The 18,937-nt window shown below is 45.4% G+C and overlaps 1 protein-coding gene across 1 annotated transcript in view; it reads left to right on the forward strand.

The window, feature by feature from the left end:
* MAPK4 (mitogen-activated protein kinase 4) overlaps positions 1–18,937 on the forward strand; it is a 153,113-nt gene that overhangs the window by 72,074 nt on the left and 62,102 nt on the right.

The following is an 18,937-nucleotide window of genomic DNA, read 5'->3' on the forward strand; positions in this document are numbered from 1 at the left end:
AGTCTGGGGGGGCATTGGAAAGTTAACTTTTTCAGAATCAGAAATTGGAATAATAGCAGCACTAAAGTTGCCGTAACAACTCCTCCCACTGCAGGGAGAGGAAAAAGTTTGAGAGGAGAAGGAAGGGGAAATGACAATCCCTCTTTCCCTAGCAAAGAGGGAAGCTGACAGCTGGTGACGACAGGGGATTTGAAATCAGAAGAAAGACCGCTGGAATGAAACAGCTGAGGGGCATGGAACTGCTGAAGTGAAGACTGAAACAAGACGTTTGTTATTGCGGCAGCACTGTGGGTAAACCCTGAACTGGGCTGCTCAGGTGCCAAAGCAGCCCATTGTGATGTGAGAGAGAGAAAAAAGAGAGGTGACAAAGGAGACAGAGAAAGGGAGATGGAGTGGGAGTGACAGCGAGGCAGATGAAGAGAGCAAAAAGTCTCTGGTGTGTAGGAAGTCAGCTGAGCAATTAAAGATGTGGGAGCTGAGGTGGAGAAAGAACTTTTATGTGTCATCCAAAATGACCTAGGTAATTGGCAGAGAATCATAAGCTTTAAAAGTTGACAGGCACCATTTCATTGCATCAGGTGAGAGAGAGAAATTCTTAGGAATCTAAGAAGTCTGGATTTCCTACTAAGCAGCCCATAGAAATACTGGATATTAACTATCTGAAGCGGTATTAATAATAATTATGGTAGTTGTTAAACACTTACTATGTGCCAGGCACTCTGAGTGCTGGGGTGGATACATGCAAATTGGATTGGACACAGTCCCTGTTCCATGTGGGGCTCCCAGTCTCAATCCCCATTTTACAGATGAGGTAACTAAGGCCCAGAGAAGTGAAGTGATTTGCCCAAGGTCACACAGCAGACAAGTGGCAGAGCTGGAATTAGAACCCATGAACTTCTGACTCCCAGAGTGGTGCTCTGTACACTATACCATGCTGTTTCAGTGGTTTTTATCGGTTATCCCCGAGTACTGTTCTCTTGGTTATATCAAGTTTTCAGAATAAGAAACTGATGCCAGAAAGATCACCTGACTTTTTTCCAAGGTCACAGAGGGAGTAATAACAATAATAGCTGTGGCATTTGTTAAGTGCTTACTATGTTCGAAGCCCTGTACAAAACACCGAGGTAAGTACAAGATAATCAGGCCAGGTCCAGTCCTTGTCTCACATGGGACTCACAGACTAATGGGGAGGGAGAATAAGTATTTAGTAGTAATTATGATATTTAAGTGCTTATTACTTGTCTATCACTGTACTAAGCACTGGGGTAGATAGAAATTAATTGGATCATATGCATTCTTTGTCCCACATTAGGTTCTAAGCTTAAGTGAAAGTTTAGCTGTGGACTTTCATCCCCATTTTATAGATGAGCAAAGCAACGGTGGCCTGCTTGCTCCCCCGCTCCCTCCTCCCTGCTCCTTTTCCTTCCTTTCCCTGACCCATTGCCACCCCTGGGATGCTCAGGGGGGTGTTCTAGGGGAGAGGTTATCAACAAGAGCCAGGAGGAGGAGGAGAAGACCTCGAGTCCAGTTGGAGAAGGAGAGGCTGGTCCACCCTTACAACTCTCTTGTGACTATAGACCAGGGTATGGGGAGAGCTGCTTTGGAGGAAAGGGAAAGGGGAGGGGAATATAGAGAGCGATAAGGGCCCTTTCTCAGAGCTCTCATCTGCTGCCTGACAAGTGGAGGTTTGAAAGGAATTGGGGTACCCAGTCTCTGTCCTAACCTGTGACATCACATTATGCTCTGTGTCATGTGTAATTGTGTGGCCTCATGGGTGTGCAGGCTATAATATTTTTTTAAGTTCACCCCTAAGAAGTTATGGTCAGTTCCCCATCTGTAAAATGGGAATTAACTGTGAGCCTCACGTGGGACAACTTGATTACCCCGCATCTACCTCAGCGCTTAGAACAGTGCCCTGCATATAGTAAAGCGCTTAACAGATACCAGCATTATTATTATGGTCTTTCCATCAGCAGCTAATATTTTTTAATTAGAGAGTCTTGCATCAAATTTCAAGAAATCACTCAACCAACCAGTCGTATTTATTGAGTGCTTACTTTATGCAGAGCACTTTACTAAATGCTTGGGAGAATACAATGTAACAGAGTTGGTAGACATGTTCCCTGCCCCCATTGAGTTTACAGTCTAGAGGGTGAACTCATTGGATAAACTTCATTAATAATAATAATAATGATGATGGTATTTCTTAAGTGCTTACTATGTGCCAAGCACTGTTCTAAATGCTGGGGCAGATACAAAGTAAGCAGGTTGTCCTACGTGGGGCTCACAGTCTAAATCCCCATTTTATAGATGAGATAACTGAGGCTCAGAGAAGTTCAGTGGCTTGCCCAAGGTCACACAGCAGACAAGTGGCAGAGATGGGGTTAGAACCCTCATTCTCTGAGTCCCAAGCCCATGCTCTTTCCACAGAGCCACACTGCTTAAGTGAATAAACTTAGATGATTGAAGAAGATTACAGAGAAGCAGCATGGCATAGTGGATAGAGCATGGGCCTGAGAGTCGGAAGGTCATGGATTCTAATTCCAGCTCTGCCACTTGTCTGCTGTATGACCTTGGGCAAGTTACTTCACCTCTCTGGACCTCGGTTACTTCATCTGTAAAATGGGGATTGAGACTGAGCCCCAATGGTGGGTCAAAGGATTTGCTTGTATGCACCCCAGGGCTTAATTCAGTGCCTGGCACATAGTAAAGTGCTTAACAAATACCATTATTATTATTATTATCTACCCCAGGACTTAGTAAAGTGCCTGGCACATAGTAAGCACATAACAAATACCATATGAAAAAGAAGACCCTAATGGAGAGAGGAGTGTCAAGATGTATTGAAGTACTCAGGAGTTGGCCTGTAACAAGGTACTTTATGAAGAAAAGAAGGCTGAGGTTTATCTCAAATTGGCATATTTTTCATTAAAGCCATTGTCAATCAGTGGAATAAACTTCTGCTTCTGATGCCTCCTACAAAGCCTCCTAATCATATTAAAGCTCCTTATTTAGTTAATGTTGTAATGTCATGCTTTTAATTACTTTAACAAAGACTTAGCAATAGTCGGGTAATGTTAAAGTCACAGTAAATAGCATGGAAATGAATTTCATTAATTTTTCAGGGGTTCTGGTACAGATACTGATTTATCACATGTACATTTATGGGTAAAGATACTCCACCGTACAGCCATTCATGATACATAACATCCTCTTACCTCTCTGGCCGGTCATTCTCGGTCTCCTTCGCCGGAGCCTCCTCCCCCTCCCATCCTTTAACTGTTGGAGTTCCTCAAGGGTCAGTTCTTGGCCCTCTTCTGTTCTCCATTCACACTCACTCCCTCGGTGAACTCATCCGCTCTCACGGCTTTGACTACCATCTCTACGCAGATGACACGCAGATCTACATCTCCGCCCCTGTCCTCTCCCCCTCCCTTCAGGCTCGCATCTCCTCCTGCCTCCGGGATGTCTCCACCTGGATGTCGGCCCGCCACCTAAAACTCAACATGAGCGAGACTGAGCTCCTCATCTTCCCTCCCAAACCCGGTCCTCTCCCAGACTTCTCTATCACCGTGGATGGCACGACCGTCCTTCCCGTCTCTCGGGCCCGCGATCTCGGTGTCATCCTTGACTCGTCCCTCTCGTTCACCCCACACATCCTATCCGTTACCGAGACCTGCCGGTTTCACCTCTACAATATCGCCAAGATCCGCCCTTTCCTCTCCACCCAGACGGCTACCTTACTGTTACGGGCTCTCGTTATATCCCGGCTAGACTACTGTGTCAGCCTTCTCTCTGACCTCCCTTCCTCCTCTCTCGCCCCGCTCCGGTCTATTCTTCACTCCGCTGCCCGGCTCATCTTCCTGCAGAAACGATCTGGGCGTGTCACTCCCCTTCTTAAACAACTCCAGTGGTTGCCTATCGACCTCCGCCCCAAACAAAAACTCCTCACTCTAGGCTTCAAGGCTCTCCATCACCTTGCCCCTTCCTACCTCTCCTCCCTTCTCTCTTTCTACCGCCCACCCCGCACGCTCCGCTCCTCCGCCGCCCACCTCCTCGCCGTCCCTCGGTCTCGCCTATCCCGCCGTCGACCCCTGGGTCACGTCCTCCCGCGGTCCTGGAACGCCCTCCCTCCTCACCTCCGCCAAACTGATTCTCTTTCCCTCTTCAAAACCCTACTTAAAAATCACCTCCTCCAAGAGGCCTTCCCAGACTGAGCTCCTCTTCCCCCTCTACTCCCTCTGCCATCCCCCTTTACCTCTCCGCAGCTAAAGCCTCTTTTCCCCCAATCTCCCTCTGCTCCTCCACCTCTCCCTTCCCATCCCCACAGCACTGTACTCGTCCGCTCAACTGTATATATTTTTGTTACCCTATTTATTTTGTTAATGAATTGTACATCGCCTCGATTCTATTTAGTCGCCATTGTTTTTACGAGATGTTCTTCCCCTTGACTCTGTTTATTGCCATTGTTCTTGTCTGTCCGTCTCCCCCGATTAGACTGTAAGCCCGTCAAACGGCAGGGACTGTCTCTATCTGTTGCCGACTTGTTCATCCCAAGCGCTTAGTACAGTGCTCTGCACATAGTAAGCGCTCAATAAATACGAATGAATGAATGAATGAATGAATGAATGCCTTGTGAGGAATGCCCAGATATCAAACATAGCCTGACAGTTAAGTGGTGCCAGCAGATTTTGGAAATGTGTGTTGATTTGGGGGATTGTACCTGGATGTAGAGTAGCTTTGGAGACACTAGAGACTGCAGGCTATTGGGAGAAAGAAGTGATATGACAACAGTGGTGGGAACTTTTTCAATGGAAAGATGTTTCTGATTATAATGTCCTTTGTTATGTTTCTCCTCAAGAAAAGGGAAGAGCGCCTGGGGGCATAAAATTTACCTAAGCTTGGTAAACAGCCCGGAATTAGCATCTTCTGCTTGTCATGGCACAGATCTGAAAGCTGAGAAGGAAGGAAGGACAGAGGGGTTGATGGCACACTGAGCCAAAGCAAGCTGGATTTACTTTGAGGCAAATGTATTTTCACTTCTTGAATGCACTGTCAATCATATTTACTGAGACTTACCTTGTTAAGTGCTTACAATACTAAGCACTGTACTAAGCACTTGGGAGAGTACAATAAAACAGAATTGGTAGACACATTCCCTGACTCCAAGTGTACAGTCTAGTGACATTGACCCTCACTATCATAAATATGATGTGTGTGGGGGCTGATGATAATCTTAGCATTGAATGGACTGGAGTTAGAATGAAGTGAAAATGCAAAAATTATTTTACTTATATCAATATACAGGAGAAAAGAACAGCTCTGGGAGGCAGAGGGTATTTTCACCCCCTTCTGTGGAGGAATGGAGTTGTCTTCTTCTTAATGTGTAATCTGGGAGATTATAAACTCTGCTAGACTGCACGTGGTTTTTCCCTTATCCGTAATTTATTTTATTAGCTGTCTCCCTCCCCAGATTATAAAACAGTTCAGAGGTAATTGAAACCATCTCCTCTCCCTCTCTCATCCCTCTCCCTCTCCTCTCCTCAAGCCAGAGATTGTGCCTACCAGTTTAACTGTACTCTTCCAAGCATTTAGTACTGTGTTTTTATATAAAGTTAGCACTCAAATCCTATTCATTGATTGTCCATGATGTTGATAGTGGTTTAGATCGACTACCATGCCTACTTTCCTGCCAATTGTTTCAGAAATGTAACTTCCTTCTCGAACTGCCGTTCCCTTCCCCTGGCCCCTCCGGCTCCCTCCATCTCTTGCCCCAGTGATCTGGCCACATACTTTAAGAAAATTGAAACCATCAGGCATGATCTCCCTAACATCTTCAGTGCTTCTTTCCAGTCCCTCCCTCCCTCCTGCCCCCTATTCCTCACTCCCAACTTTCCCAGGAAAATCTCAAGAAGAGACCTTCAACCTCCTATCAAAATCTATCCCTTCCACCTGAAGCTCTGTCCTCACCCCTTTGCACCTTATCAAAACACTTGCCCCTCCCATCTTCCTTGCCGGAGGACTATCTTCAATTGTTGGATCTCCAATGGATTCTTTCCTACTGCTTTCAAACATTCCCATGTCTCCTTATCCTAAAAAGAACACTCCTTTGGCCTCATGGCTCCTTCCAGTTATTGTCCCATCTCCCTCCTACCATTTCTCCCCAAACTCCTTGACAAAATGATCTATACCTGCTTCCTCCACTTCTGTACCCTAATTGGCCCCTCTCCCCGCTTCAATCATTGAAAACTGCTCTCCCTAAGGACATCAATAAGATTCTTCTTGCTTGCCAGGTGAGACGCAGCATGGCCTAATGGAGAGAGCACTGGCCTGGGAGTCAGAAGGACTCCCTGCTCCTACACATGACTGCTGTGTGACCTCGGGAAAGTCGCTTCACTTCTCTGGGCCTTAGTTACCTCATATGTAAAAGGAGGATTATTAATACTGTGAGTCCCTTTGTGGGACATGGATTGTGTCCAACCTGATTAGCTTGTATCTGCACCAGCCCTCAATATAGTGCATGGCATATAGTAAGCCCTTCACAGATACCATTAAAAAAAACCCCCAAACAAAACCCCATAAATTCAAAAGCCTCTATCTTAATCTTCCTCAACCTCATGGCTGCCATCCTCCTCGAAACATTATCCAACCTTGGCTTCACTGACACTACCCTATCCCGGTTCTTCTCCTATCTTTTCGGCTGTTCTCTTTTCAATCTCCTCTGCTTTTCACTCTCTGACTGTGGTAGTCCCTCTAGGCTTAGTTCTGGGTTCCCTTCAATTCTCCATTTACATCTACTCCCTTGGATAATTCATTTGCTCCCTTGACTTCATCTACCAACTCTACATGGATGATTCCCAAATATACCTCGCCAGTCCTACAACACTTATTGTACATATGTCTAATTTTAGTTATATTAATGTCCATCTCCTCCTCTAGACTGTAAGCTCGTTGTGGGCAGGGAATATGTCCCATATTTTTTATATCGTAGTCTCCGAAGTGCTTAGCACAGTCCTCTGCATACAATAAGTGCTCAATAAAATATGATTGACTAATGGAGCCTCAGTAAATCGTTGGCATTTATTGAGCACTTAATGTGTGCAGAGCACTGTAATACATGCTTGGGAGAGGACAATAGAGTGACTGTACATGACTCCTGCCCACAAGTACCTGTTTAAGGGAAACCATGGGGACGGGGGACATTCTTTTCAAAAACTCTCAGTGAACCACGATTCTTTTTGGAATAAGACTCCTTTATTAGGTGTGCAGGGTGAAGAGTAAGAAATTGCAGTACAACCCAGGGGTCGTCAGAGGGAGCAAATCACAGCGAGAGTAAACTTAGGGAAATAAACCGAGAAGAAAAGTCAGACAAAGAACAAATGAGATGGAAATGGTTTTTAGGAGGAGCCCTCAGTGCATGATGAGGCTTTCTGGCCTCAATTAAGTCATAATAGAGAGCTCTTGTGGGAAGAAAAAAATTAGTGTACCACAACTTTGAGAAGGGACTAGGGAGACTGTGAAGACTTCACTGACACTGTCCTTTCCTGGTTCTCCTCTTACCTCTCTGGCTGTTCATTCTCAGTCTCCTTGGCGGCCGCTGCCCTTCCATCCCCAAACTTTGGGGATCCCTCAAGGTTCAGTTCTGTGCCCTCTTCTGTTTTCCATCTATACCCACTCCCTTGGAGAACTCATTCGTTCCCATGACTTCAACTCCCACCTCTACGCAGATTATCATCTGCATCTCCAGCCCTGGTGTCTCTCCCTCTCTGCAGTCTCGCATTTCCTCCCGCCTTCAAGGTCTCTCTATTTAGATGTCCTCCGGTCAGCTCAAGCTAAACATGTCCAAAACAGAACTGCTTCTCTTCCCACCCAAACCCTGTCTTCTCCCTGACTTTCCATCATTGCAGTTAGCACCACCATCCTTCCTGTCCCACGAGCCCGTAACCTTGGTGTTATCCTTGACTCCTGTCGGTCATTCAACCCACATAATCATTCCAAGACTAAATCCTGTCAGTCTCACCTTCACAATCTTGCTCAAATCCGCCCTTTCCTCTCCATCCACCCTGCTACTGCCTGTTTACTTGTTTTGATACCTGTCTCCTCCCTTCTAAACTGTAAGCCCGGTGTGGGCAGTGATCGTTTGTCTTTATTGCTGAATTGTACTCTCCAGGCGCTTACTACAGTGCTCTGCATAGAGTAAGTACTCAATAAATATGATTGAATGAATGCATGAATGCTACCACATTAATACAATCACTCATACTATCCTATCTGGATTACTGCATCAGCCTCCTTGCTGACCTCCCAGCCTCCTGTCTCTCCCCACTCCAGTCCATACATCACTCCGTTGCCCGGATCATTTTTCTACAGAAACATTTAGGACACGTTTTCCCCAGTCCTCAGAAAACTCCAGTGGTTGTTTCTCCACTTCCATATCAAACAAAAACTCCTCACCGTTGGTTTTAAAGCATTCCATCATCTTGCCTCCTCCTACTTCATCTCGCTACTCTCCTACTACAACCCAGCCCACACACTTCGCTCTTCTAATGCTAACCTTCTCCCTATGCTTTGATCTCATCTATCTCGCCGCCGACACCTCGCCCACATCCTGCCTCTGGACTGGAACACCCTCCCTCCTCAAATCCGACACACAGTACTCTCCTGAACTTCAAAGCCTTACTGAAAGCACATCTCCTCCAAGAGGCCTTCCCTGACTAAGGCCCCCTTTCCTCTTTTCCCACTCCCTTCTTTGTCGCCCTGACTTGCTCCCTTTGTTCTTCCCCTCTCCCAGCCCCATAGCACTTAGGTATATATCTGTAATTTATTTATATTAATGTCTGCCTCCCGCCCTCTAAACTGTAAGCTTGTTTTGGGCAGGGAATGTGTTTGTTTATTACTGCATCGTACTCTCCCAAGTGCAGTCAGTGCTCTGCACACAGTAAGTGCTTAATAAATATGACTGAATGAATGAATTCCACATACTAATGTTGGTATTTATTTATTAAGCGCTTACTATGTGCAGAGCACTGTTCTAAGCGCTGGGGGAGATACAGGGTGATCAGGTCGTCCCACGTGAGGCTCACAGTTAATCCCCATTTTACAGATGAGGTAACTGAGGCACAGAGAAGTTAAGTGACTTGCCCACAGTCACACAGCTGACAAGTGGCAGAGCCGCGAGTCGAACCCATGACCTCTGACTCCGAAGCCCAGGCTCTTTCCACTGAGCCACGCTGCTTCCCCTAGGACATGGGACAGGGACTGTGTCCAACCTGATTATCTCGTATCTACCCTAGTATTTAGAACAGTGCTTGGCACATAGTAACCACTCAAAAAATACCATTAAAAAAAAGGAGAGAGAGAATGCCTCAGGGAGCAGAAAATACATGCTGCAAAGTTTGAAGGGAAAAGCCACTGCTAAGGGAGAGAGAACCACAGGTTCCATTCCATCACTTCATTGAAACCAGAGCAGGGGTACTCACTGCGCTGAATGGATTGGCTGGAAATCTGCAACTTACTTGTACTAGAAGAAAGACCTGCCAGAGTTCGGTCATAGGGAGAGGAATTGCATGCTAATGACAGTACAAATGTCTTCAGGGAGCAGCCTAAATAATTTTTAAGTGATGATTATGTTTCAGTCACTTAAGTTGCAAATTTCAATCCAGAAGCTTAGCAGCTAAACTATACAATTGATGCCATCTGAAATGTTGGGCTTCCGAAGTCTGAAGGGTAATAATGGGTTGTGGACTTGGATGGGAGACTCAATCAATTAATCAGTTGCATTTATTGAGCACTTACTGTGTGCAGGGCACTGTACTAAGCACTTGGGAGAATACAGCACAACAATTTAACAGACACATTCCCTGCCCACAGTGAGCTTACAGACTAGAGGGGAGACAGACATTATTATAAATAAAATACAGATATGTATATAAGTGCTGTGGGGCTGGGAGGGGGGATGAATCAAAGGAGCAAGTCAGGGACACTCACAAGGGAGTGAAAGAAAGGGAAAAGAGGGCTTAGTCGGGAAAGTCTTCTTGGAGGAGATGTGCCTTCAGTAAGGTTCTGAAGGAGGGAGAGAATATTTGTCTGTCGGATATGAAGATAAAGGGCATTCCAGGCCACAGGCAGGATGTGAGCAAGAGTTCAGTGCTGAGATAGATGAGAGCGAGGCGTAATGAGTAGATTGGCATTAGAGGAGCTAAGTGTGCGGGCTGGGCTTCAGTAGGAGAGAAGTATTTTGCCATCTGATGAATCTTCTATTGAAATGCAGTCGTAGAAAGCTTACAGCCAACATCTGGTTCAGTCTTTCAAAGTTAGGAAAGGACAAGTTTGAAGATGCCCTCTTCAGGAAGAAAATGAGAGAAAAAGGATTTTTTGCATGTTATCCCCCCAAAAAGCACTCCCCTGTTCTGCTTGGTTACTGCTTGGTTGACACCCCCAGAGTTTTACAGTGACTCAGGCTGGTGATCTTGAAGCCAGAGTGGTTTGTTTCTAACCCTCAAGTTTTAGCATTCAGTCCAGGACTCGATTTAAAAAGTGGTCCGCCAGCCACTTTGGGTCCCTCTTTTATGATCTGAAGAACCTTTCGGAGTTTGATAGACGAATGAGAATTCAGAGTGGTTTGGTATTTAGAATCCTTTATTTTGTGCTATTCTGTTGTTTATATTGTTGCTAGGCAGAAAGGCAGAAACAAGGGGAGCCAAGCAGAAGACCTGACCCTTTTGGCATCAGGCAGGAAACCATTCCTCAGCTCCCCTCGAGCCTGGACCCAGGCCATATTAAAATTCAGCACATGGCAAGAGGAAGAGCATCAATGCCATTTGATCTTTCTGTCTGATTCCCCCTCTTAGTGAGGGTTCGGGTTATATTAGTATTTTCTCTAGACTATAAGCTCATTATAAGCAGATGTGTCTGCTAATTCTGTTGTACTCTCCCAAGCACTTAATAAGGTGCTCTACACATATTTAGTGCTGGATAACTGATTGTTTTTTACAGGGGATGATTGTTGGGTTTGTGTTTCATCCAAGACTTTTGCTTCGACACATCTCTCCTGACGGCCACCTTTTCACCATTTCTCTGCTTCTTAGCTCCTCCCGTTCTCCCAGTACGTTCTTAACTATTTGTCAAAACTACAAAATTTGTTGTGCATTATCTGAAGACTTTAATTAGCCATGCTATTCCTGTCCTCCACTGCCAAGGACAATTGAGACTTGACTTTGTTTGTGCAAGTGGAACTTGATTTTGAGATTTAGGCCGTAGGAAACTAGATGATGTGAGTTCCATGTATATTAATACATGTGGGAGTCAGTGAATTTTTTCCATGTAGCAAAGACCCGTGATCCAATTGAATCGCCCAGTCCAGTACTGGCTTGCTTACTGACGGCTGTTGTCTCTAAGATAGTGTTGAACTGTGGTGCCCAAATAGTTTAATCAGGTGGTGATATTAATAATAACTGTAGCATTTGTCCAGTACTTACTATATGCCAAGCACTGTACTAAGCACTGGGGTAGATACAAGATCTACTTGGTCCTGAGGCTCACAGTCGAAGTGGGAGGAAGAACTGGCATGGAATCCCCATTTTGCTGATGAGGAAACTGAGGCACAGAGAAGTTAAGTGACTTACCTAAGGCCACACATCAGGTAAGTGGCAGAGCTGGAATTAGAACCTAGGGCTTCTGGGCCCCATGTTCTTTCCTCTATACCACATTGATTTGGGCAACAATTGCAGTCTTTACAGAATTGGCTTACGTTACCACAGGCTCGGGAATCTGGGCAGAACAGGATGAGGGGCAGATGTACTTAAGGGAGATGGACTTGCCCCTTAATCATTAGCCCTGGTCTTGGAAAAAAAAAAATAACTCAACTAAATAGGCAGGATGGGGGAAGTAGGTCGGTCAGGAAGAGGAGAGAATGGGAAGCTACTCTGTCAGTGCATAAAACAGTAACACTGTTTTCTCCTTGGGTCCCTACAGAATGGGGAAACCCAAGAGGAAAGCCAATCCATTTATCTCTTGCTTCACTATACCCCTATAGTTGAAAATTAATACTTAAATACATTCTCTTCAGGGCCAGACTAATCTCTTAGATTCTGAGGCTAATAATTTTGGGGGGTCCCTATGTGACATTAAGCTACAAATTACTTCATCTCTCTCTTCCTCCACGCCCCACATCTTTCCTTTTTCTTGCTCCCTCTCCCTCCCCCTCTCCGCTCTTTCTCCCTCCTCCTCTTCTTCCCTCCCCTTCTTCCCCCCTCCCCCTCTCCTTCCCTCATCTCTTCCCTTTCTCCCCTTCTCCACTCTGCTTTCTTTTTTCCACCCTCATGTCCAAGTGGCATTTCCTGACTGAGGTTGGAATCGGGTCCCCAACATCGCTACCCTTTCCACTTCCCTCTCCACGTAGATCAGTGACCAACTCAATCCTGATAAAACTGTTTGGGCACCACAGTTCAACCCTATCTTGAGAGAGAACAGCTGCCAATAAACAAACCAATACTGGATTGGGCAATTCAGTTGAATCACAACTCTTTGCTACAATGGAAAAAATTCACCGCCTCCCACCAGTCTTAGTATAAATGGAACTCAAATCGCCTACTTTCCGATGGCTCCGTGGCAGACCTGGGAAAGTGGCAGGAGAACCTGTACCCTTGTGAGAGTGGGACCATTATACAAGTAGCATGCCCTAGTGGATAGAGTTTAGGCATGGAAGTCAGAAAATCATGGGTTCTAATCCTGGTTCAGCCACTTGCTGTGTGATCTTGGTCAAGTCTCTTCATTTCTCTGTACCTCGGTTCCTTCATCTGCAAAGTGGGGATTAAGACTGTGAGCCTCATATCGGACAGGGACTGCGTTCAACCCAATTATCTTGTATCTACCCCAGTACTTGGAACAGTGCCTGGCATATAATAAGCGCTTAACATTATTATGATTATTATAAGTCCTCTTCCTCCTCCCTCCTCTTTTGTTGGTCCTCCACTTCTTTGCTTCTTTCCCAGGCAACTGAAGGATGATCCTTGATTAGCTCTCCACAGTCCACACCAGTCTGGGGAGATATGGCAAGAGCACAGGCTTTGGAGTCAGAGCACATGGGTTCTAATCCCGACTCTGCCACTTGTCTGCTATGTGACCTAGGGCAAGTCACTTCACTTCTCTGTCCCTTAGTTACCTCAGCTGTCAAATGGAGATTAAGACTGTGAGCCCCACATAGCACAAGCTGATTACTTTGTATCTACCTCAGTGCTTAGAACAGTGCTTGGCACATAGTGAGCACTTAACAGATACTATACTTTTTATTATTATTATTATTATGAAGGGGAGAGGGAGATATATAATGATGAGGAAGAGAAGGGAAAGAGACTATTTTGGTCTAGCCTCAGTCTCCCTGTCTTGTCCAGCTGTCAGGACCTGGGGAAGCCGTGGAAAAGTGTCACAAAGTGTGACCTAACTAAAATCCTAAGGGAATCCAATAGGAATAATAATAATAATGTTGGTATTTGTTAAGCACTTACTATGAGCATAACACTGTTCTGAGCGCTGGGGTAGACACAGGGGAATCAGGTTGTCCCACGTGGGGCTCACAGTCTTAATCCCCATTTTACAGATGAGGTAACTGAGGCACAGAGAAGTTAAGTGACTTGCCCACAGTCACACAGCTGACAAGTGGCAGAGCTGGGATTTGAACCCATGACCTCTGACTCCAAAGCCCGTGCTGTTTCCACTGAGCCAATTCTACTCCTTGCCATATTCCAGACCCTTCTCTTGTGAAGGAGAAGACTTTTTTGAGTTACAATGTTCTTAGCACCCTCAATTTCACACCAAACCAGTGGAGCCAAGACGGGAGTTTTCACAAACTGGGCTGGAGAAGGAGAAACTGCTTCTTGAGGTAGAAGAGAAGCAGAGTGGCCTAATGGATAGAACACGGCCTGGGAATCAGAAGGGTCTGAATTCTAGTACTGGTTCCGCCACCTGTCTGCTGTGTAATCTTGGGCAAGTCAGTCAGTCAATCGAATTTATTGAGCGCTTTCTGTGTCAAGAGCACTCTATTAAGTTCTTGGGAGAGTACAGTATAACAGACGCATATCCTGCCCACAGTGAAGTCACTTCACTTCTCTGGGCCTCAGATACTTTATCTGTAAAATGGGGATTAAGACTGTGAGCCCCATGTGGGACAGGGACTGTGTCCAACTGATTAGCTTATATCTTGTCTTTTGCGGTCAAGTCATCTCTGACTCATAGCGATGCCGCGGACACATCTCTCCCAGAAAGCCCCACCTCCGCCTGCATTCGTTCTGTCCTGTATCCATAGAGGTTTTTTTAGTAAAAATACACAAGTGGTTTACCATTGCCTCCTTCTGAACGGTAAACTTGAGCATCCTCCCTTGACTCTCTCCCATACTGCTGCTGCCCAGCACACACAGGTGGGTTTTGACTTGTAGCAGATTGCCTTCCACGCACTAGCCACTGCCCAAGCTAGGAATGGAATGGGTAAGCCTCCAATTGACTCTCCTTCAAGAAGTTGAAACTGGTAGAGTACTGGAAACCCTCCAGGGGCAACCCTGAGGGGGTAGCTTGTATCTATCCCAGTGCTTAGTACAGAGCATGGCACATAGTAAGCATGGCTTAACAAATACCATTTAAAAAAAAACACTCTGCCGAAGAAGGTGCTAAGTGATTAATGGAGTGAGATGTGCTTTGAAGGGTCAACACCTGCCATTTAAAAAAAAAAAGAGAATATGCTTAAGAGAGCCTGTGAGGTGTCAGCTGCTGGGAAGATTCTGTTTGTAGGTGTGACTGATGCATATGGGTAGGGGGACTGTTGTTATTGCTGTTCCAGCATTAACTTCATTACAGATTTGACAGGTGTGTGAGTCAAAAAGCACACAAACTGCTATAGCAGGCTCAGTTTAGACTTAATAAAAACAGATTAAAGCAAAGTAAATTTTCTAAATTTAAAGTATAGCTGTGTAGTCCCTCTCCTTTTTTCTTCTCCCCCCTTCCCTTCTCACCAGCTGAATATGGATTATTTCTATATAAATGCTGGGTATAACTGTCAACAGTATGTTGAATGAAGCTCACATGCCTGGGGTTCATTCATTGTCTTGCCTAACAAATGAAAGAGAGCCCACATCTTTTTTGGTTTAGAACTTCCAGAGGGCCTGACTCTGCATAGACTTGGATGAAAATAGAAATGTCCTACCTCAATTCAGCTCAATTCAATTACTTCTTAAGTTTCTCTAGGGTCCCTTGTCTTCTCCTTAGTTGCCAGTGCCCAAAATCTTCTTTTTTAATGTCTTCGTTAAGTGCTTACTATATGTCAACCACTCTTCTAAACACAGGGGTAGATACAAGCTTATTAGGTTGGAGAAAGCCTCTTTTCCACATACATCTCACAGTATTAATCCCCATTTTTCGAGTGAGGTCACTGAGACACAGAGAAGTTAACTGACTTGCCCCAGGCTTACAGAGCAGGCAAGTGGTAGAGTCAGCCTTAGAGCCCAGGTCCTCTGACTCCCAGGCCCTTGGAGATGCTGATGTCACTGAGCATATGGTGAGAGTAGTGACAAACGACTATCCAGGAAGTAAGCTTATTGAAGAGCATCACTATTCAATTATGAAGAAAATTCCGATATGGAATGCCAACAGCTGCTATCTCATGGTTCACATGTGGGGGTTTTTCCCTGACTCAGTAATTGCTTAATTATTCAGTGATGAAGAGTTGCCACTTGGCAATTAACTTGTCCTTTCCAAGCACAGGTTTAAACAGATATTTAGTTTATATGGTGTGAGGAGAGATATAGGGAGAGGAATCTCAGGCTTAGCTTGTGGTTTGGGGCTTGGCACCATTATCGGTGCTCTCAGGGATGATTCTAAGGTGGATTTGTGGGTGGGGAGCACTGAGAACTACACATTTTTGTTTACATTTCTTAATTAACTATTATTAATTGTGACATTTAAGAATTTATTGGGTGCCAAGCACTGGGGTAGATACAATCAGTAAATCTATAGATTCATTGAGTGTTTACTCTGTGCAGAACATTGCACTAAGCACTTGGAAAAAAACACTATAGCTGAGTTGGCTGACATGTTCCCTGACCACAGCGAGCTTACAGTTTAGAGGGGGGAATCTATCAGCGAGCTGTATTTATTGAGCGCTTACTGTGTGCTGAGTACTGTACTAAGCACTTGGGAGAGTACAACATAAAAATAAGCAGACACATTCCCTGCCCACAACGAGCTTACGATCTAGAGGGGGAGACAGACGTTAATATAAATAAATAAATTACAGATATGTACATAAGTGCTGTGGGGCTGGGAGGGGGAATGAATAAAGGCAGCAAGTCAGGGTGATGCTGAAGGAAGTGGGAGAAGAGAAAAGGAAGGCTTAGTCAGGGAAGGCCTTTTGGAGGAGATGCTCCTTCAATAAGGTTTTGAAGGGGGGGAGAGTCACTGATAAGAGGAAGGGTACATTAGTAAGCATTGTTGTTGTTATTGCTATTATTATTATATAAAAGTCCCAAACTCTCAGGGGAGTTACTCTAGCTCTGCCCTCAAGGTCCAGAAACTATGACCTGCATTCTCAGTTGCTGGGTGGGTCTGGCCCCATCCTTTCCTCAGCTGTCTGAGGCAGCCCGGCTACAGGATGGAAACCCCGGTGGGGTATGGGGAGGGAGAGCAAGGGGTCCCACCCCCATCCTAGTTAAACATAAAACTTTGTCCAACTGCAAAACCGTTGGCAGACTGTTTAAAGGGACAGTTTCCATTCGCCTGCCATCTCCTTTAAGAAAGATAAGTGGCAACCCGGGCTCACAGAGACATCGCACTTCTAGTAGCATCATCCACTTTGCAGAAGCCCGAGCTCTCAGTAAACCCACAAGCTAAACCTAAAAGCTGGTGCCCAGGAATCTGGCCCTGGGCTGCTTGTGTCATTCTCTGGGTGAGCCAAATTCAACATGTGGGGAACTTGAGCACTAAAGCACTTCCTCCTTCTCCCCACTTTTGTCTGACAAAGAAATTGACACCTTATCGGAGAGACTGGCGATCCTTCATGTGCTATTTTGGCATTGCTGTGAGGCTTGCAAGTCTTTCTCCTCCCTGGCTGGATATATTATTTTCCAAATAACAGCTAAGACTGAAAGCGGTCAGCCCTTCTCCTTCCCTAGGGGCTTGGGCTTTCTCTGGGCTCCCACAGAGCTGTGTGCTTGGCATTAATGTGGGATCAGGGCCGCAGGGAGTCCCTGTGGGATGGTCCAGGCCCGCGCCACTGGCATCAAAGACTGCTGAGGGGTTAGGAGGTGAGGAGTGGGGGTACAGTGTACAGCGCAGAAAGAAAAACCAACCCTCTTATGAATGGCTGTTGGCTGATGGGGGCTGGAGGAGCTAGAATGGCCTTTTTTCTCCTGCAGTGAGGATTTTCTGGAAAAAAGAAGTGGGAAGAATGTGGCTATAGAAAAGGTTTTGAATTAAGCACAGCCCTTTGGTCATGGCATGGAGCAGCATCGCTACTTGATACAAAGCCACTGTCTAAAAAAACCCCCAAAAAACAATGTTGGTGTTTAAGCAAAGGCGCCAGGCCCCGGGCCTGGAACCTTGTCTTAGGGAAAACTGCTTAACCCAACTCTTGGGAGATTTCCAGCTGGCTTTTGGTGGGTGGGATCTTTGGGCCATTGTGGGTTTGTCTTGGGTGGGTGCGGGGCAAGAGGGACAGGAGGAGAAGCCGTGTGGCCCAGTGGAAAGAGCCCAGCCCTGCGGGTCAGAAAGCCCTGGGTTGTAATCCTGGCTGGGCTGTTTGTCTGCTGGGTGACCTTGGGCAAACCATTTCACTTCTCTCTGTCTCAGTTACCTCATCTGTAAAGTGGGGAATAAGACTCAGCCCCGAGTGGGCTCCAATCCAATTTGCTTGTATCCACTCCAGAGTTTAGTAGAGTGCCTGGCACATAATTAGCGCTTAAATACTACAGTTATTATTATCCTTTCTAAACTGTAAGCTCATCGTGGGCTGGGAATGACTCTGCTTATTGTTACGTAGTACTCTCCCAACTGCTCTGCACACAGTAAACTCTCGCAAAAAAATATGATTGACTGCCTGAGACAAAAAAAGAGTATTGGCTTTCCTGGGAACTGGATCAGATACCCTGGTTTGACCCCGCACCCCCAAATGAAAGGATGTTCTCTCGGGAGCAGCCATTTTTTGCCCAGAAGTCATGTTGCTTTGAGCTCTGCCTGAAGATGGGTTGAATAACCCCACTTCCTATGAGCCAGAATCTAAATGAGACTTCATTTTCGTAATTGTTACAGAGCACAAAGGTTGTTTCCATCTGTGTTCACTTTCTGACTCTACAGAATATTGGCAGTTAATGTCAAAAAACCATTAGAAGGGCAGATTGAGGATTTATGTAGAGAAATAAGGAATTGACCAGTTGTATGTGAGAGCCTTTGTACTGGGTGAGATGACACAAAGAAAAGGTTCAGAAGGCTTACTTTGTCTGTAATCTCATGCCTATAATATGCATAATAATATTGATAGAATTTATTAAGTACTTAATATGTGCTGAACTCTGGGGTAGATATAAGCTTATAGGATCAAAGTGTCTGTCCCACATGGGGATCACAGTCTCTTTTATCCCCACTTCATAGATGAGGAAACTGAGGTCCAGAGAGGAACGACTTAAATAACACACTCTAAATTGATTTCACAAATATTTAAATTGACTTTAATTTTCAATACCAGTTACTAATTATTATTATTATTGTATTTGTTAAATGCTTACTGTGTGCCAGGCACTGTACAAAGCACTGCAGTGGATACAAGCAAATTGAGTTAGACACAGTTTCTGTCCCAGCTCTATCTTCTCCCAGGAGCCTTCCCCTCTAGTTTGCAGGGGCCAGGGAACACACGATTTTAGGAGACGCTGTGGTCGGGTGAGGAAGGAGCCTGTTTCCA

Source organism: Ornithorhynchus anatinus, chromosome 3, assembly GCF_004115215.2.
Source record: "Ornithorhynchus anatinus isolate Pmale09 chromosome 3, mOrnAna1.pri.v4, whole genome shotgun sequence".
In the NCBI taxonomy this organism is placed as follows: domain Eukaryota; kingdom Metazoa; phylum Chordata; class Mammalia; order Monotremata; family Ornithorhynchidae; genus Ornithorhynchus; species Ornithorhynchus anatinus.